Source organism: Prosopis cineraria, unplaced genomic scaffold (genome assembly GCF_029017545.1).
Source record: "Prosopis cineraria cultivar Desert tree isolate PC_DT_omini unplaced genomic scaffold, ASM2901754v1 PC2, whole genome shotgun sequence".
NCBI lineage: Eukaryota > Viridiplantae > Streptophyta > Magnoliopsida > Fabales > Fabaceae > Prosopis > Prosopis cineraria.
Genome location: NW_026555333.1, coordinates 19528755 through 19550296, shown reverse-complemented (window position 1 = coordinate 19550296; position 21542 = coordinate 19528755). Strand labels below are relative to the sequence as shown.

The following is a 21542-nucleotide window of genomic DNA, read 5'->3' as shown; positions in this document are numbered from 1 at the left end:
CTATTTCTGAAAAAATAGATTGGGTATGATGTAAGGTATTTTTGACGTGCATATACGATGATATACACAATATCGGTTACAAGTTTCTCATTTTTCTTACTTCAAATGCTAATTCGAGGGGCGGCAATATTACTTGTTCAACCAATTAAAATGTGCACTATTTATTTATTTATTTTTTGCCGGAACCAACGAAAATATGCATTAGTGCTATACTGATATACGCGCCAACTTTTTTGATTTTTTGACACTTCTTTAATTAAATTCCTAAGCAATAATTTAATGGTCAGCAATATGCACGTAAACCTAGTTTACTTTGTTTAGTTTCGTCATATGGTATCTTTTTTCTTAAAATTAAGGATTCTAGTTTTCTGAATTCTAAATTTGCCTTAATCAAGAAATTCATTTTCGCATATTTAGCCCTGGGTCAGTTTAATTTAGTTAATTTTCGAATATGGGGTAAAACTTATATATTTAATTTAATATAGTTAATATATTTCTATCCGATCAAATCATGACAAGTAATATTAATAATTATTATTATGAGAAATTTACATGTTTTGATTTAACTGAAAACAAGTATATTAGATCAATAAAAGATCCACTTACATGTCTTGATTTAATTATTCATTTTACAAAAGATGTGTCTATACATCGAGCTTTCCAGCCTCTATTTTACTTAATTAATTTTCATAGTTTATATATATATATATATATATAGATTAATATTCAATTGCATGATCCATCAAACATATTCTCCAAGAATATGTATGTATATATAATACAAAAAAAAAAAAAGAGTTGGGTTAAGTTTTGATAAATCTCGTTAAAGTAGATCCCATCGCTTCAAAAAGCTGCTTACATCTAATTGATGAATTTTTAATTAACGAACAAATTAATCTTCATTAGCTCCAATCTGCTGTTTTTTTTTTTCAAAAAAAAAATTACATAGATAAAGACCAAAACAGGAGTCACTTGATGATCTATGATCTCGAAAGATTACACATGACCATTAACAAAGCGCAAAGCTGGACGTTTGAAATGAAAATAATTAACATAATTAATATCCAAGGAACATTCTAAGACTAACTAATAAAAAATTCCCTTTGTTTTTCCCCCTTCTGAATAGAGTTTAGGAGGAATGGCATTAACGACTTTAAAAACAGACTTTATTGCAATTTGAGCCTGAATGAATCTGATATTATTCTGCAAACCTTGAGGCCCTTATTATCAATTTTTTTGAGACCAAAAATACAATTTTGTCCTTTGTTTGGTTTGAATTCAGAACCTGCGTGAACTCTTAAAACAATGAAATAGATCATACACGTTATAACATCCACTATGCACAAGACAATATTCACATATCTCAACAGAAAGTCCATGCATTTCAAGTATTTCACTAACCTTGACTTTAGTAAAAATGACTAGGCCGATCATGCACGACACAACATTCACTATGCATATACAATGTCCACATGTGCTGAACAAAAAATTCATACATTTTTAGTATTTCACTGGCCTAGGCTATAACAAAATGACATTCGGTAGACCATGCACGACACAACATCCACTATGCACAAGACGATATTCACGCATGCTCAATAGAAAGTCTATGCATTTCCAATATTAAGAAGGACAATTACATCATATATGAATAATTTCATGTTAGTATTAGCTTAGGTACTAAAACAAGTACCCACATGAAATTTGACACAATATTTCAAGTCTGATATATACAAAAAGTTAGCTACTATATCCAAAATATCTAACAGTTGTTTCTCCATATACAAACCAAAAATATTTGTGATTCTTACTTACTTAAAAAATATTATTTGGAAATGCTTTCGTATATATAATTATAGTTGCTTGTGTACACCAAAGAAGTACAATGTAACCACTTCTCATGCTAGGTTAGGATTCTTGCATGTCTTGTGACTGTGTCCGGCCTTCTCACATCTTAAACAATGATAATTTTCTTATCTTGAAAGACTCTATCCTCCTTGTTCTTGGCCACCCGGGAGGATGGTTAGTTAAAGACGATTGCAAAAAACAAAAGTTTGTGATATATTCTCACCTGAAAGTTCATGTAATTCTAATTTATCATTATGCTAGACTTAACAAAATACTGAAGTTAGGCAAATAATGCATAACATAATATTTACTATACATAATATAAGGTTCATTTATTCTCAACTAAAAGTTCATAAGATTCTACTTTATCAATAAGCCAGGCTTAACAAAATGCACAAATAAGCAAATAATGCATAACACAATATCCATTATGCACAATATAAGGTTCATTTATTCTCAACTAAAAGTCCATAAGATTTTACTTTATCAGTAAGCTCGGCTTGACAAAATGCACAAGTAAGCAAACAATGCACAACACAATCTTCATATATTATAAACTGAAAGTCCATGTGTGTCTAGTTTATTAATTAGCTAGGCTTAACAAAAAGTTTCTCAAGTTTATAAACAATAAAAAGTATGTATATAACATGACCAGGTATATTTATTAACAATACAATGTTCATTTATTTTACATGATTTGTGTGATTAAACTGAACATTTAAAAAAGTTTCTCAAATTTGTGAAGAACAAAAGATCCGTATATAACATGAAAGTTTTCATTTGCTAACAACACAATGTCCATATATTTACAATACAAGGTCCGTTAATATGATACACATAAATATCCACAGAAGTTAATTGCAAAGTTTGCACAATGTAAACTCCATAAATGACAACATAAATTTCATAAACAACATCTAAACCAGAACATTTATATTAGTTGCAAAAAAATATGTATCAGAAACAATAAAAAGTCCATAAATTATAACTTATTTTCATTAAATGAACGTGAACGCATATATTATGATTAGATAAAACTGATATGGCTCAAACTCTTTCTATATCCTTTTTTAACAAAATAAAACTGATAATGACAAATGCCGCACTTGATCTATTTTTTACACACTATGGCGGATTGTTTCAAGAAGTTAGTTGGTGTGAGAGGAATGTAATCAGACAAATATTTGATCATCTTCTCCATATCCATCTGGATAAAAGTGGAACGTCCACTCATAACTATTGAATGAAAAAGCTTCAAATGAGAGAAAAAAAGAAGGAGGAAGAAAAAGAGAGGAAATAGAGAAGCATAATAGGAAAGAAAATAAATTTAAATATTGCATTAGTGTTGAAAGAGGAAGAAAGAGAAAGAAGAGGGAGGAAGAAGAAAAAATTTTCATTTAACAGCTGGTTATGAGAAGGATAAATTGATCATTTTATAAAAAAATATAATTATAAATGAGGCCTTTAAGCCCTCAAAATAATTTTAAAATTTATTAAATCTTATCTGCAAAATTTTTATTTTTTATAACCTTTAATGTCATTATCTCTTGACTTTATTTATCCATGCACCTTCTTCGTACCGAAAGAAGACTGAGAGATTGAACTTGAAGTTGAAGGGCAATGGATGACTCAGTGGACCGTTCAATCACTACTAATGGTTCGAATCATCTAAAAGAGTGATATACCAAAAGCTGGTCCATGATATTTGACAACTCAGAATTTAGTCAAATAATCTTACATTAAAATCACTTGTTTGTATCTATAATCTTACGTTAAAAATCGTGTAATAGAGATGTGCGCGCGCGCGCGCTGTACATCATTGAACCTGTTCTTTCCTTTGCATTGTTGAGGAGGATGATTCAGAAGAGACAATCAACGATAGTCCCATCGAACAAGTGACGCTGACGGTTCCTATCACTGACAACCTGAGCCAACCAGCGCTGACATTTCAGACATGGGTATTATTAAATTATTTATATTAAATAGTTTGAGATAATTTACTTTTTTAAAAAATAATTTAAATTATTTAATTAAACATATTTTAAATTCTATACATTCTTTATATATCTTTTAAATATGAGACTTTCTTAAATTTTTTATTTTTAATATATATTCCTTCTCTTTAAAAATATAAAATATTTTTTAAAAAATAAGATATTAAAAAATAAAATATTTTTAATTTTTTAAGGTGTAATTATTATTTTTTTAAAGTATATTTATTTATGGTGATTTTATATTTATTATAGGATAGTTAATTGAAGTAAATATAAAAAAATAAAATTAATTTAAAAATATATAAAAATTTTATTATAAAATTTTATTAAAAATATTTTATATTTTGAAAGAAGGACTCCTCGGTTTAGTGTCATGTATGTTCTGGCGTTCGTGAAACAGTTCTTCAAATACAGGACGAACCCACTTTTATCACGTCATTGTCGGCTCAGATTGTGAGCCTGCCTTTGGGGAAGCTGATGGCGGCGACGCTGCCAGGAAAGAAGATAAGGGTCCCACTGACAGGGTGGTCATTTTCTGTGAATCCAGGACCTTTTACTATGAAAGAGCACGTGCTCATCACCGTCTATGCTAGCTGTGGGTCCAGTGGGGTTTATGCTATTCATATTATCACCATCGTTGAGTCTTTTTACCATGGGAGTATTCAACCCCCGGCTGATTATTTGCTTGCATTGACTAGCCAGGTATGGTGGATTTTTGTTTTGCTTTTGTTTCTGCTTTTGATATATCTCTATTTTTTTGATAATACAAATTTAGTTAAAATGTATGAAATTCTTTAAACTTTATAATAGTTATATATAACTTTTTTTCTTTAATTATTTAAAATTAACCTTTCTTATCTTTAATTGTTTTTCAAAACCCATTATTATTAATTAATTTATTAAATTATTAACAAAATTTTGTCATATTAGATTAAGAAAAGCTAGATAAAAACTTACGAGATATGTTATACAAACAAATGATAAATGTATAAGAAATTATATTATTTTTATAAGGATTAAAATGTTATTTATCTTTAAAAAAAACTCTCACTACCTTTTAGCCAAAAAATATATTATTATCACTGTAAAATTTTAAATATTTAATTTTGAATTAGTTTTATCATTTTTTAATTAATGATACATAATTTTCTTGTATTAAATGTTAAATTTTTATTTATATGATTTTTATCAATGACAACTGTTAAATATTTTTCTTTTCACTTGTTTAATATAAAAGGCTATTTTGATTGATAAAGAATAATAAAATTATAGTTTTCCTCTTAAATTGTGTTAACAATGAACAATGAGAACAATATCGTTCAGTTAAAAAAATAGAGCATCATCATGTGTGTTAAAAGTAAAAAAATACAATTTTGCCCTCCTTAAATTGTGTTAAAATATAATTAAAAAAATTCTATATCATGTGCCATGTGTATTGCATTAATTTGACATAGCAAACTCTATGAATAACATAATAGAGTTAATTAATGTTTAAAAGAATTTAATTTTAAATATTTAAAGGTGAAGAGGATCATTTGCAGTTACCTCAAAATTTGGAGGGTTTTATAGATGTAATTTAACCTAAAAATTTTAATTGAGTTAGATTTCAGGAACTCAACAAAAAAAAAACATGTCACCAATTAAGAGAATACTAATAAATCTAACTTTTAATCTTCAAATCTAACTTTTAATCCTCCAATTTTTAGTTGGAAGTTTTTGGAGAGGTGCTACCCTCTCCTTATTTGGTTGCAATTTAATAAAAGGAGTGGAGGAAATCTCATTATTTGTTAAAAAATTGGAGGGAAAGAAAGGAGAGCAACTCTCCTCCAATATGGGTTTTTTTTATAGATTAATTTAAACACTTATTGTTTTAAAAATCCTTAACTGTCTTTGATATTTAACAAAACTGTGCACTATCTTCCCCTCTCATAATAAAATAGATATTATCACCTTACAAAAATTAATATATAATTTTTTTAATCTCTAAAATTTTAATATTTTTTATTAGATACATTGATAAAATATAATATTAATGTATTTGTTCTTGAAAAAACTTTTATGAATATAAATTCATATCCTTAAAATAAAAAATTAATAAATTATAATATAACTATTTTTTAATAATACATCAAAGAAAAAAATTAAAAATATCCTTAAATTTAATAAAAATAAAATTTTTAATTTATTATGGATTTCTCTCACATCCCTTCCTAAAATAAATAAAGATTTATTACAATTATTTTCCTCCCCACCTCTCTCCTTAAGCCAAACACACTAGTTTTTTTTTTTTTTCTTTTTGATAAGAAAGAGGGGCTAAAGCCCAGTACATATATAATTCTTGCACACTAAATAAATAATTCTTGTGTGTGTATTGTTGATGACAATACTACTATAAGATACTCCATCTGTTTAAAAATATAATATATTTTTAATCGAATCTCACCTGTTAATAAAGTAGTTACTTACTTTTAAATTAACCTTATCTTTTTATATTTATCCTTATTAAGCATCCTATAATAAATAAAAAGTTATTATTAATAGGAATATTTTTAAAAAAGACAAGAATTATATCTCAAAAGATTAAAATTTTTTTATATTTTTTAACATTTAATTTTTCAAAAAATATTTTACATTTTTAAATAAAAAAAGTACATGTTTAATAGCAGGTCTTTAAAAGCGTTTAACTAAAAAGCGCTCTCATAAGTGGAGGAGAAATGCATGGGAGTGTTTGTTTAAAAATGCACTTTTGTATGTCAACTCTTTCAAAACACCCACTAAATAATATAATTAAAAAAGTTTAAAAAAAAAAAGTTAAAAGCAAGAGCACTTCAGAAGGTGTGGCCTACATGAAGTCTCAATGACTTGACATATGCACAATCACAAACAGGATTTGCATTATTCCACCTACTCCGTCTCACATTGGTAGGTAATCTATAAACCTGAACAGGAAAATCTGATTCTTTCAAGTCTCCTCCTTTTCCATATAGCATTATAGTTAAAGGGGAGCAGAGCTTGGATTTTCAATGTGACCTATCATGAAGTTGAGAGAATACCAGTGAACAAAATTCTCGATCCCCTAACGAAGACATTGGTGGGCATGCACTTCAGAACATCTATTGAGACTAAACCTTGTAATAATGCATAATCCCACTGGCCATTACTCACCCAATCAGCAGCAAGAGAGTTAATTCCAGGTTCCGAGATAGGCCTTAATGCAAAAATTTGGTTTAGCCCAAGGGTCAGAAAAGAATTTTACCTTAAGGACATCCCTCATCACTTGCCAGCACATACCACTCTTGATGATGTCGAATCATTGTTCTTGACTGACCGCACAGCAGCATTCCGAGGTCTTATTTATTTCTCCTTCAGAACTCCAGCCCACAAAGATCCTGTGTTACTCATCAGAGACCAAGCTAGCTTTGCACCACAAGCTCTATTAAAAGAAGAAAGCTTACAAAAGCCAAGGCCTCCGTTAGGTTTAACACGGCATACATAGTTTATCCCACCCAATCGGACGTCTTCCCAAATGAATTTTCTTTGCAAGTTTTCAACTTCATTGCAGATTGTAATAGTCACTCTAATTAGCCACGTGCATGGGGTAAATATGAGTAGTGCTTAAAACACTTCTACCTAATGTGATTCTCCCTGCCAGAAAATGGGATATGCGATGCATGCAATTATGTAGCCAATGTCGCAAGTGAATGGTTGGTAAAATAATAAGTGATAAATCAGGATCGTTCTCATAAAAAATTAAGTTAATTGATAATTAAGCAATAAATTTACCATTTTTATTTAAATCAAGAAAAACAAAATTTGGATTTGATATTACAAAATGAGAAATTAAAATTATATAAATGCACTAAAATTAAAATTTTAACAACCACAAATAGTCAAGGCAACCTATGGTGGCTAGTCTCTTCTTCAATTCATAGAGCATGTAATTACCCCAATAAATTCACTTAATATTAATTTGTTAATTTAGAGTATTAACAGGAATAATTCTCTTCCAATTAATTACACCCCTCTCTTGAATTAACACGCTATTTCTAACACAATTACCCAAAAGGCAAAAATGCATAATTCCACTCTAATGTGATTATATGTGTCCAGTAAGTATATTTCTATCCTATTGGCAACTTAGAATAAATTCTAATCCCACATTAATCAATCCAATAGTCTAATTCAATTTTTTCTCTTCTAAGACAAAACCTAAACCCCCAAATTTACACTCAATGATGGCCAAGCATTAAATAGATAAATCAGCACAAGATTAAATAAACAAAAATAATATTAAACTCAAACAAATAGTTCAAACATGCTCTATTATATGAATCAGTTTATAACTACCCTAGATTAAGAAAAAATTAGCAACACATGGCTTCAATGACAGCAAAATCAGCAATATATACAGCAAAGTAAAGAAAAGAAGGAAAAGAAAAGCTTAATAGGAGCAATCTTGAGCAAAACCCTTGATTTTCCACTAAATCTAAGCTTCTCCAACCCTTCTTTGGCTCTTTTTGCTCTTCCTGTACATTCTGCAACTGCTGGAGGTGAAGAATGCACGAAAATGAGGCACCCAAATCCTAAAAATTCACTGAAAGTCAAAATTGTGTGTTTTATTAAAATCGCGCTTCATTACAACGAAACGCATATTTACTATAGCGAACATGACCTATTCAAATTTAATTCTTTTGACTTTGAGCTCCAAAATTTTCTTCTTTAGGCTGCTAAATTAGGCTTCCCTATATGCATAAAATCCAGAATTAATGCTAGAATTGGTCCACTAACTTCTAACACATTTCCAAGCTCATTTTCACACACATTCATCCACTTAATCATATTTTTGCCAAAAAAATTCAAATAAATGACTTCCAATTACATTAAAACCACCAATAAATTCAATAAAATGTTGAAAGTCATCAATATGTGGGGGATTCATAAAGGGGAGGAGTCATTTAGTTCATCGAGTTGGAAATTATGATTTATAGGATTTTTAGAGGGTGTGATAGTTTTCACTTTTGTAATATATGTTAATGAATTTGATCATACTTACCATGGAAGGAAGAGTGATTTTGTTCACTTTTATCTTATTTTTTCATTTCATTCCATTTCATTCCTTTCTAGTAACCAAATAAGACCTTAGATTGATATACATTAATCAAGTCATAGTATCAATCATTCTTGGCCACTCTTATTTTCTCTTTTTTATTAAAAAAATGATAATGACAATTAAAGACCTCTTAAAAGGTTAGCACTAAAGACTTTTTAAAAATTTTCAATAGTAAAATATAAGAGGATTAGTACCGAATTTGAGAACTTAAGTTATGATAAGATCTTAATTTGACATTACTTTTCTTGTGAGATATTTAGTTATCATCTTCCTAAAAAAACTTCCACCTAAAGAACCAGTCCAAGTCAAGCATCACCATGCATGTTTATCTTAGTCTAGCTTCTCTATAGATCATTATCTGTAAATGATAAATCACATACAGATTAAAATTAGGTTAAAAAAAATGGAAATCAAAAGATGAGTATCTTTCTAGTTTCATGGACCGTACGGTTGAGAGGATTTGATTAGGCTAACATATTGTCATGCCCTGAAAATGAAAGATGATCTACACGGGGTGTGAGCTGTGTCACACATTTTCGTAAGGCTCAAATCATAAATTCATTTAATTCAAAAATGAAATCAGAGTTATATTGAAATCATAACACCTTTGATACTAGTCATTATACTAAAATTTCAACATATATATTTGTAAAAATTTTGGTAGAACCTTCTTTGTAAATAGAATCTTTCAAAAACTTTATGATCATTGATTCACTTAAAATATCAATTAAATTAGGAGCTCAACTCCTTTCATCCAACAAATAGTGTGTGTATATATATATATATATATATAAATCAAAATAAAATCCTAACAATAACCAATGTGAAGCAACTAATCTTTCTTCTAAATTAACATACATAAATCTTAAATATTTATATAAAAAGGTAACAATGCCACGAAAAATTTTCACCCAGTATAGCTATTTTACCCTTCAAAGGTCAACAATAGGATCAACATCAAATAGTAAATTTAAGACCAAAATAAATTTTTTAGTGAATAACAACTCATAAATAAAATTCAAGACTACAAATAATAAACTCAAATAATTATGTAAAATGGTTAAAAAGATGATAATTTAGTATAATGCACTTACTAAATTTATAAATCTTAATTTTAACAATAACAATAAAAGTAAACTGAAAACACTTTATCTTGTTATGCTAGAAAAAAAAATACATTATTCACATGTAAATCAAGATAGTACACTTACTAACTAAAACCATTAAATTTCAAGTATACCAATCTATTCAAATTTAGAGTTGTGAGGACTTAATAGAACAAGTAATAAACATGAACACACAGTTCATGAGAGTAAAATAACCAAACGCAGCTTGTGCCATGAAGACAAACATGGACATATAGTCTACGAGAGTTAGTAACCAAATATAGTTTGAGTTACAAAACAAATGTGGACACATATTTTATGAAGGTAACGCTAACTAAACGTGGCTAAAAGCCACAAAATCAAACATAGGTATTAAACCCATGAATGGCAAACATGAGGACAAAGCCCAAAAGACAAACTAGTTAGTTATTAACCATAATATGCTACGAGCTAACGAAACTGCTGTTAGCAGCAGTATTCTATTCTCTTAGAAATCATATTTCAAGCATGCGAGAAAATAGTTATTTTTAAAATAAAATTTTCATTCTCAATATCAAACTCATATGAATTGTTTTAGGTATCAAAACTTGCCATAATAATACTTCATAGCTAATGTACATACTAACATTAATTGAGTAACCAAGAAATTCCAAAGCTTATTAAACAAAGATGCCTTCATAAATCTTGGAAGTATATTTCTTGAGAAAAAATAAATGCACATATCATAATTTAATTATCCTTCATCATTATTCCATAATTTTCAAAACTAAAATAATTCATAGAAGTAAAATATTTTTGTAAAAAACTATTAATGATAAGTTAAATGGGATGCTATTCACTTATACGTCAGAGTTTCAAATTCCCAAAGAAATCCTTCTTTTAATTCTTATTAGGGTCATGTTCTTTTACACACCCTATAAGAATATAAATGAATACAATTTTAATAAATTTTTAATTTATTACACAATCTCAACCAACCATCATCATTTAAAATTTCAAAACCAAAATTCATGCTTTAGAGTTGATCTAAGTATTATCCTTAATATCACTAATCTTCATCAATTGGTTTTAGTCAAAACAATCTACTTACTTGAGGCCAAATTTACTCTTAGGCTTTGCACCAACACCTTAAGTGCATTGCTTTCAATTATTCAATTAAAATATCCAAAAATCTATCAATACTCAGACAAGTTTCAAGTATTTAAATAGCTACATGCAAACTCATTATCATATTCTTTTATAAATTTACAAGTTAATTCCCAAATCAATAACTTCTATGCTAACATACTTCTTACAAGGACCAATGAAATTTTCAAAAATGCAAAGTCAAGTAAAGCTTCTTCTAATAGGGCATTATATCAAACACCTTTCATTCATTAATTATTCAAGCTCAACCAAACTTCTACCTCTTTGATTCCATTTTCCACAATTCTCTAATGTATATAAATGAACAATCAACCTCCTAAGTTCCTTCTATTCATTGGACAAATCAATCTTAACTTACTCAATCTTAAACTAGAATTTTAGCTCAACATTCTCTAAAACGGCACAAGCAATAGCAAAGCACACACTGGAGTTTTGTAATTTTACACAGTAATAATAGAACACATACTCACACGCACACAAGGCTAACAAGAAGAAGATGATGAACAAAAGGCCCCTTACCTTGGAAGCCACAACACTTAAACAAGAAGAAGCAATAGATCTACAGTAGAATAAGGAAGAAAGCTTGATGATACTACACATTACGGGAGGAGAAAAATCAACAGAGCTTCTACAGTCTTCTTTTACATCTCAAGTAGTCGACAATGCACACACAAGGAAGAAGAAAAACAAAACCTACAGCTAAACAAGGGAGAGGTATGCTAAACACTACTCTCAAGAAGGAAAAGAAATTGAATTAGCAATGACAAACTAAGCTCTTGACAGCATCACTAGCAACTCGTACGTGAATGACACAAATAGAGCAGTAGATGAATAAATAAAAACAAAGATAGGAGATACAAAGGTGAATCTCTTAAACGTTTTAGAGCTGTGATGCTCCTCTATTCTCACTAGTGACCCTTAAAAATAAGAAGAAGGATGAAGATACAAAAGGACAGAAAGACAAATTACACGAGAATTCTAAATTTCTCTACCTCTCTCACACTCTGGAAACCAACTCAAATAAGAGAGAGGAGAAAGAAAAATAAATCTAGTGAGGGAGGGGTATTTTGGTAATTTTAGAGAAGATAAACAAAAATAAAATCCCATTTTTGCATCAGGTGATTCAGACCTGGGACCTTTAAAATAATTAGCATGCACACTTCTACTCTATTAATGCTTCATATATCATAATTATTCCAAATATCAATAAAATATATTCTAAACAAATTATTACTCCCCTTGGTTCGAATTATAAGTCACCTTCTAGAAGGCAAACATGGTCTATATTATTAGTCGCTCGGGTTAGGATTGTGTGTTTTTTAAAATAGAATTCCTAAAATAACCATTTCTTTCTCTCTCTGACTCTCTCTTTCCCATGTGTCTGACCTACTCTCTCTAACTGTCTTTCCCATGTGTCTGACCTACTCTCTCTATCTCTCTTTCCCATATGTACTCTCTCTTCTACTCATTCCCTCATTGTCTCAAGTCTCTCTTTGTCAATCGCCTCTCGACCACCAAGCTCATCATCCTCTATTATAGTTCCTTACCTGTTGTAGCCCGCACAAGTCTCGTTGATCAATTTGTAGTATGAGATGTCACTAAATGCTTGCTGATCAAGTTTGATAGAAGAGCATTTTGAGGGTCTGTTGTGGGATTAACTAATGAGGTATGTAGTTGATGATTCTCTTAACGAGGAAGAAGGTTTATGGCCTTTTAACTTTTTTGGAGAGATAACCTCTTTGAATCAAAAGATTTTGAGGGCACCTCATCTGAGTAATTCTTCCCTTGCGTCTTCTTACTTAGAGGAGGTTGTACATGAGAAGAAGTTCTACTCGTCTGACTTGAATAGAGGTAATCGAGAATGGTGAAGAAGTAAGCAGTGACAATGGTAATGATAACTCAGATCTTGGGTTCAGGAAAGCAAGCAAAAAGAAGAAGATTGTCCACCCATTTGACCTGAACAAGTTTCCATTTCCAGAGGAAGACTATGCACATCTGACCAAGGAAGAAAAGGACCATAAGCAACTTGTGTATGACATTTTACATTACATGCTTTGATTAGTCTCAAATTTCTATGCCTTTTGTGTAATTTTGGTTAGTCTAGAATTTAAGCTTAGGCTAATCAATGATGGATGTTAAGCTTATGGTTCGTTAGTCTGATAGACAATGATATTCTAGTCTGTTAATCCACTTCTGTTCTATGCACCTCTCTGTTCTATTCTATTCTATTGTAATGCATGTTTTCTGTTTTAATGGGAAATGGATCTTGTGTAAGAATCTTATAAGAGAGAGATTAGGCCACGATATGGCCCTTCAATGTTGATTATTGATTTTTGTTTTGTTCTATAAACATAAGAAGAACCTATCTGTATAACGACCAAAATGTTGGAATCTTATATGATCTTTGTTTATGACTTTTATATCTTTAGTTCTAATTATTGATTTGAATGATTTCTTGGTTTGAATTTCAATGTGATGGACAACAAATCGTTTATTCATTGAATAAAAATTAACTTTTTTTACAAAATCTCTTACTATTGAGAACCTAAAGGGTGAATAGATGAACAAATAAGCACTTATCACGCACTAAATACTTACTTCATTTCTTATGTATTGCACAGTGCACTACTTTGTTTCTTCCCTATTAGAAGACAACTTGAACCAGGAAATGAGATTTGATGCCTTCAAATATTGCATTAAATTTTCGAAATACCAACTTGAACTAGTATGGTTATTATACCTTGTAAATTCATGAGCATTAGCTAAAGCTCTCGAATATCCGTTCCTTTTACTAATTCAAAATAGTGTTTGGTTTTAGTCCGTTAGTTGTGAGCATGTGGTTTCTCTTCATCCAATGACTTTCATGTACCTGGATAATTTTGAAGCTTTTATATGGTTTTTCAACATGTATAATACCTTATGCTAATTTTAAAGTACTTTTCTCTTTATGCATTTCATATATCTGATCTCAAAACCTTTTTTTGCTTGGGTAATTCAAAATAGAATATTAAAAAAAGTATTTTTTTCCTAAATAAAAGCTTGGGTAATTCAGTACATTCCCTTTTATCTTTTTGTACATGGTCAAAATCAAAGATCTTTAAGTAGAATTTAGGTTGATTCTTTGCCTTAATACATATATGGGTTGCAATTTTCCATTATTAATATTATGTGTTGCAATTTACATGACAAATTATAACACAATATTAATGACTAAAACATGGAGGGTCCATAAAAATATCCACCCCTTAATCTCAATCATCCATCCACTTGTGCTAAGTGCTCCAATACTTCTTCAATTAGGTAGGGATCAAACTTAAGTTGATTAGGCAACTCCCCTCTTCTTTCCATAATATCCTTCTTGAAATGGCTTTGTTTATACTTGTTTGAACCTTTATCCTTCATAATATCAATCATAATAGCTTGTAATGTTAGGAAGATCCTATTTAATTGCTTAGATGTGTAAGCTTCAAATGACTTCTCCACTGCCTTGACAAGGGCATCTATAGTTTTAGGTGCTTTTTGGTGTTGTAATGCTTGAATTGCTCTAAAATAATCAAGATCCAATATGTTTAAATCTGGGAAATTTGGGGGTTGAGAAATCAAGTGAATGTCAAACCCACCCTCACTTACTGCCAAACAAAAATCCACATCATTGTCATCAATGTGACAAGAAGCATTATCTTGTTGAACAAAAATAGTTTCACTTGCATGACTTACTGGCCATTTGACTTTGATTGTTGATAATACTTTATCAATTAAAAAAGATTTTATCACTTGTTTTGTAATGGAAGTGATTGGTTTTGTTTCCATTGTGCCTTTGCTCCTATTCATACTCTTTCTCCTTGCTGCCTCTTTATTGCAAATGGAAACAATCTAATCTTCCTAGAGACAATTTCATTTCCTTGTGCATCAAATCTAGGTCTAGCCATAGCAACTAGGAACATAACCTTACTAATATAGTTCTTATTTTTACATATTCAATGTGGTGGCTCCTCCCCTACCGCCAAGTAGGAAGTCTGGGATTTCTTTATCATGTAAAACCATTTTTTATCAATATGGATTAAGTTGTGCATAGATTGAAAAGTTGGGTCATTTGGTATGCTTTCTTGTTCTAACATAGACAAGCACCACCTCAATTGAGAAAGCATGTTTTGTTCCTTCAAATGTGGTTTAATTGTACTTTTATGGCACCATATAACTCCTTTTTTCTTAAGCCTGATTGATGATGTCTTATTAACCCCCAATGCACTTGCAAGAGACCTATAAGTAGTTTGTTGATGTATAGGAATTGCCATGAGTTGCTGCATGTTCACATCAAGTCTCTTTCTCCTACACCTATTTGTCTTTCTATGACTTGCATCCCCTGTTTCCTTAACTTGATGCCAAATGCGTTGAATGATTCTCATTGAAACTAAATATGTTGAAGCTATGTAACACACCAAATTTTTTTTTTAAATAATTTAACTCAACCATAGTTGGGTTACAGCCACTCAACACATTTTTATATCAATAATTTCGATATAAAATATTTTATAATTGGCTTCAACTCACACACTATAACATTTCAGATAAATTTTTACCTCCCACATGCCATTAGGCTAAATCACATTTGTCCATCCTTATACTCCTAACAAGTAAACTAAATCGCATTTGTCCATCCTTATACTCCCAACAAGTAAAATAAGCAATTTAGTCAATTTTTAACACAAGCCAGTTATTTGGCCTTATAATTATGCCATTTTAACCAATCCAAAGTAAACCAAATATTAAAATTACAGTCATCCAAATTGTACCAAAAATAGAAATAGTTTGAAAGGCATGATTACATTTATATATTCATATAATTGACAATAAATATAAAAAAAGTACTAATATTGGCAATATAACACATTATAAATCATAAATTAAATACCCAAAAGAGACAGTGGATCTATACCACTAAGCCTCTGGGACTCCTCCACGTGTCACTCGTGGCTCTTCTCCTGAAAATTGTTAACCACATAATGAGACTCAAAAGTCCCAGTAACCAAAGCCAATTTATGAAAGTGTATACAAACAGTTAAGTGTGTGCTTACTAAGTGAGAATTAAAAATAATATAATTTCAACAAATATATGAAATATTACAATACACACAAACAACCATCCTTATATCCCTCCATTAACCTCGAGCCGTAGCCCTCACTCGGTGCTAAATTACCCGGCCAAAGGTAGATTAGCCCGAGCCCTTACAAACCACCTATTGAGCTCCAATAGGGGCATACCACGTGGCACATAAATACAACAATAATAGCAAATCTCCCAACACCTCCCACAATAATCAAATAAATTTATAATAATATTGCACAATTATATAATATTACAAAATTTATAATTTTCTCAATAATCACCCAATTAACAAGAAGTAACACAAATCACAAATTAAAAGCATGGTTACCTTGTGGCTTTTTCAATAAATTATTCCTTAAAATTTCTCTCTCACCACAATCTTCACCAGTAATACAATCTACAAATAACATATTATTTATAAATATTAGTTTCAATTTTTGAAACTAATAAAATAATTCTAATAATAGAATTAAAAATATAACATAATTCCTAATCTCAATCTTAATACAAATCTATAGTTAATACTATTAAGTATAATTTTTAACTCCTCTTTTAATTATCAATAAACATTAATAATCTAAAAATCAACTTCTAAACTAATTTCTATTATCAAAATTTTCTTTTTATTTTATAAATTCGCACCTAAAATACTCAAAAATTAAAAATTGAGTCTTTAGCTTAGAATCATAATCCTATAGCCATAATAATTCATTTCTCATCCCAAATAATCATCTAAACCTTCATAAATCAACATATATTTTTAGATCTAGTCTAGAATTTGATCCATAAGCCACAAATTCAAAGATCACCAATAAATTTATACTCTAAAATATTTATTATACTACTAACAACCTCAAAAACCATATTTATTCAACATAAATTCATCTCTCTTCCAGATCTTAAATTTTCTACCACTACAAACTCAAAAACCAAAGAAAAAGGATGACTAAGAAAAAATTTTAGAACACTTACTTAGTTTTGAAAAGCTTAAAATCACACCCTAAATATCCTATTAAAAACTCTTACCTTAAAACCCAGCACCGGTGAATTTGGCTCACAGATGCTCTCTCTGCCGAAGCTCACGCACGAAAGAAGGAATGAAGAAATGAAGGAACAGGTGAGTTTTTATAAAAATTCAGTGGATCCCACATTTTTTTTAATTATTTTCTCTCTCTTCTTCTTCTTTTTTTTTATTATTATTTTATTATTGTTACTGTTGAGGCGGCGGACGAAGCAAATTCGTTTTCTTCTTCTTCTTCCTTTCTTTTTTTTTATTATTATTATAATAATAATTTAATAATATTATTTTATTATTATTTTTTTTATTTTTTTATTTTTTTTAAAATTATTTATTTTTTTATTTTTTTTTAAATTTTCTATTAACCCAAATTAACTATTAAAATTTATATTGGGATATTACAAGCTATCTCTCTTGTAGTAATACTCTTCAACTTACCTTGATGGCTTGAGTTTAACAACACCTTGTAAATGGATACACGCTCTTCATTTGATAAGAACCTTCTTCTTTTACACAGTGATTGCCTTGGTGATTTAATTGTATTGCCCCCATTATATGTCTGTATTTCAAAATTTTATAGATATTAGACTTCTTGGCAAACCATTTAATATAATGAACTTTTTTTGTAGAAAAAAGGCTCAAGGGAGGTTGGGCTACATTTAAAATTAAGCAAACCTATAGGAGATGAAAAAGATGCAAGCTACAACAAGGTACTCTACTTGTTAAGTTGTTAAATTTAAGCATAACAACTTGTTAAGTTATTTCATAAATAGAGTGTTATAAATGAAGAATTCAAACACATGATATGGTTTGATTTATGTTTTAAAGTTAACCAATAGTGCCATAGAATTTGGCATGTAGCTGGGTAGGTTAGTAAATTATTAATCATAAACAAGCAGCCATATTTTTATATCAATATAATTTTGATATAGAGATTGAATGGAACAAGGAGAAGTAGAGGGAAGAACAAAAAGGTAGAAGAGATAAAGAGAAGATTGAGAAAGGAGAAACACAGAGGAATGAGAAGGATTAGAGAGATGGAAGAGAGGGTAGGCTAAAAGGTACATGAGGTTTATTATTGATTATCCATAGAGTTACATCTTAAGTTGTAGGGTATTTATAAAGGTAAGAATACCCCCCTAACGGCTACTAACAGCCACACATATATTATACATTCTAAATCATTAAAACATAATCCTTATTATTGTCGTTATTATAAAATCATAACACTTATCCTACTATTTGGAGTTGACTAAATGTATTGCATGATGCTGTCCAAACCCATGTTAAATTTGACAAAGTTTTGTTGCGTTTCAAAACATTGTGTTGGTGTTTCTTAACTTAGTAATTCATTCTTAAATATTTTTGTTTTGACTTGTTTCAGAGCTCCTCAAAATGTTGGGCATGCTTAAATTATTTATGTCAGATATGGATAAATTAGCAATTGTGTATGAATATTTGTCATTAATTAAATTATTTAATTATTTAATTAATTTATAATTATTAATTGAATACTAAATAATTTAAACAAAATCTAATAATATGTTATTTTTATTCATATGTTTGATTAGATCCTTGATCTTTATATAGTTGCCATTTTATAAGTACAATAGCATATCCATGAATAAATTGAAAAATGCATCACGCTACTCAGCATGACACTGGATAGTGTGTATTTTATTAGGGTTTTGTAATTGAAGTGTTAAGGAATTTGGGGCTTGTAATTGGAGCACAAGGATTTTTATCAATGCTTTCAGCTATGTGGTATTCTCAACAAGCGGGTTTTTTTCAATGTTCCCTGTAACCAAGAGTTGTTTGGGTACTAAGGACTGTATTTAATGATGTAGATGTTTGAAAGGGTTAGCATTCGAAGTTGTTAAAGCAGCTCAATGAAAAGGAAAGAGAGCTATGACTGATTTGGAAAAAAAGCTATATATGCTTTTGTTTATCCTAACTTCATGATAAATAGGTACTTGGTTGTCTGTTTTGGGTAATTATCTTGAACACTCTTTAAACGTAATTTGCGTTATGCTTGCACCAACAAGTCATTGCTTTTAAGTGTGAATTATAATACGTACATAAATTTTTAACTGCATTCAAAATTTTAAAATCACTTATTGTTGAATTATTTCTTCTCTTTCTCATGGGAGATTGGAGAGATTAGTAACAACTTGATTGGTCAACTCCTTGTATCATGAGGAATTCAGGTAAAAAGTTGCATTGTTTGTAATTTGTGAATAATGTAGCTTACTGTAGGTTATACATATAAATACTAAGAAATGATGTGTTTCTTTGTATTGATTTCCTTTTTAATATTGTTTTTGTATCAAAACATGTTTTATTGACAACTGAAGCGAAATAGATTTCTTGAGAATAAATGCAAAAGCCTACATAGAACCAGTTTAGATGCTCACTATAAGACAAGAAACAACTGACTATACGGGACAAGAAAAAAAAACGTATATGTTCATTTTCCTATTTTTAACTATATTATGAGTTAGTAAGAGAGATGGGGATGCTCATGAGTTAGTAAGAAAAATTAATCACACTAAAAAAATGCATTCATTTCTTTCTTAAATTTTACATGGAGAAGCACATTAGTTTCATAAAGAGAGATGTTCTTATCATTTATTTTTTCATTGATTGTAATATGTTGACCTTCATTTTTATTGTTGTTTAGGTGGACATTCGCACACATGGGAGGAACATTTAAGTACAAGTTAATGGTACTGCTGTCCCCACTATCTTTCTCATTAGTTGGAGCATTTAAATCAATGGAGAGGGAGCACTTTTTCATGGTGGAGATTAAAGTTTTTGAGCTTTTGTTTTTGTCTTTTTCAATTCTACTGTTTGACTCTCCCTTAAAGGGAGCTAATTTTACGCATTTCACCCGCCACTATAATTCAACTCCTGCCAGAAAATTTAGCTACTTTTTCAGTCAAATATTTACAAAGTAAGGGCGAGAGAAATTCTGAAAAATAATATTATATTAAATATACTTTTTGCCCTTTTCATTGAGGGTTACTTTTTGAAATTTTAGTTATAATTATTCCTTATACTTGTGCCGTATTAGTATTGATGAGATTAGCAGAAATAACTTATAAATAAGACCAGAGGGAGTATTTATTATTGTTATTCGTATTTATTATATGTATGTATGTTTTTTTAAGGTTATTACACATATATGACATGAAAATAACTCGGCAAAATAATTTATTTTGTAGTTGGCTGGCACAATAGCTGCTTCAATAGTGTAACTTGGCACAGCATGGTGGCTTCTAACAACTGTGGAAAACATCTGTAACTCAGAACTAGTGCCAGAGGGATGTCCATGGACATGTCCTGGAGATGGCGTGTTCTACAATGAGTCAATCATCTGGGGAGTGATTGGTCCAAATAACATGTTCACAGAGGAAGGTATTTACTCAAGCATGAACTGGTTCTTACTCATTGATCTTGTAGCTCCAGTCCCAGTGTGGGTTCTCTCACGCAAATTCACAAACCATAAGTGGATTTCACTCATCAACATGCCCATTATCTTCTCAGGAGTAGAATTTTACTTCCTGCAAGATCTGTCAACTTCATCATGTGGGGAATCGTTGGACTCTTCTTCAACTTTATGTTTATAGAAGCTGCAAGGCTTGGTGGGCCAAACATACCTATGTTGTATCAGCTGCACTTGATGCTGAGGCCGTTTTGTGTGCTGTTCTTATATATTTTACCCTTCAAAGTTACGATATTATGGGACCCAGTTGGGCTGGACTTGAAGCTAATGACCATTGTTACTTGGCCAAGTGCCCTACTGCTCCAGGTGTCATAACCTTGGGATGCCCTGAGTTTTGAGTTTTTAGGGTTATCATTAAATGGACTGGACCAAGGGATTTGATATTAATTAGTTTGATCAGGCATAACTATATTCATTCATTTGTACAAATCATGTAAAATATATAAAAAGTTGCATTATTTATAAGTGGAGCTTCTACTCGCCTCAAATTTTGTAAAATAAAGTGCTGGAAATTAAATGTGTTTATATACATTTGCTTTAACGATGATGGAAGTAAATGAGCGATGGATATTTGCTTTGATCTTTTTCTTTTTTTAATTTTTTTTGTATTAGTAGTTTCTTTTGATTTAACTTGTGCTTACCTGTTTAATACGTCAGCAATTTAGTTTACAAGTATTCATAAAATCTACTAAAAAAAAAATTGTTACG

The 21542-nt window shown here is 30.0% G+C and overlaps 1 pseudogene; it reads left to right on the top strand.

Annotated features, from left to right (window-relative positions):
- The first annotated feature begins 2975 nt into the window (after positions 1–2975).
- Positions 2976–21172, top strand: LOC129302608 (oligopeptide transporter 5-like; annotated as a pseudogene).
- Positions 21173–21542: the final 370 nt, after the last annotated feature.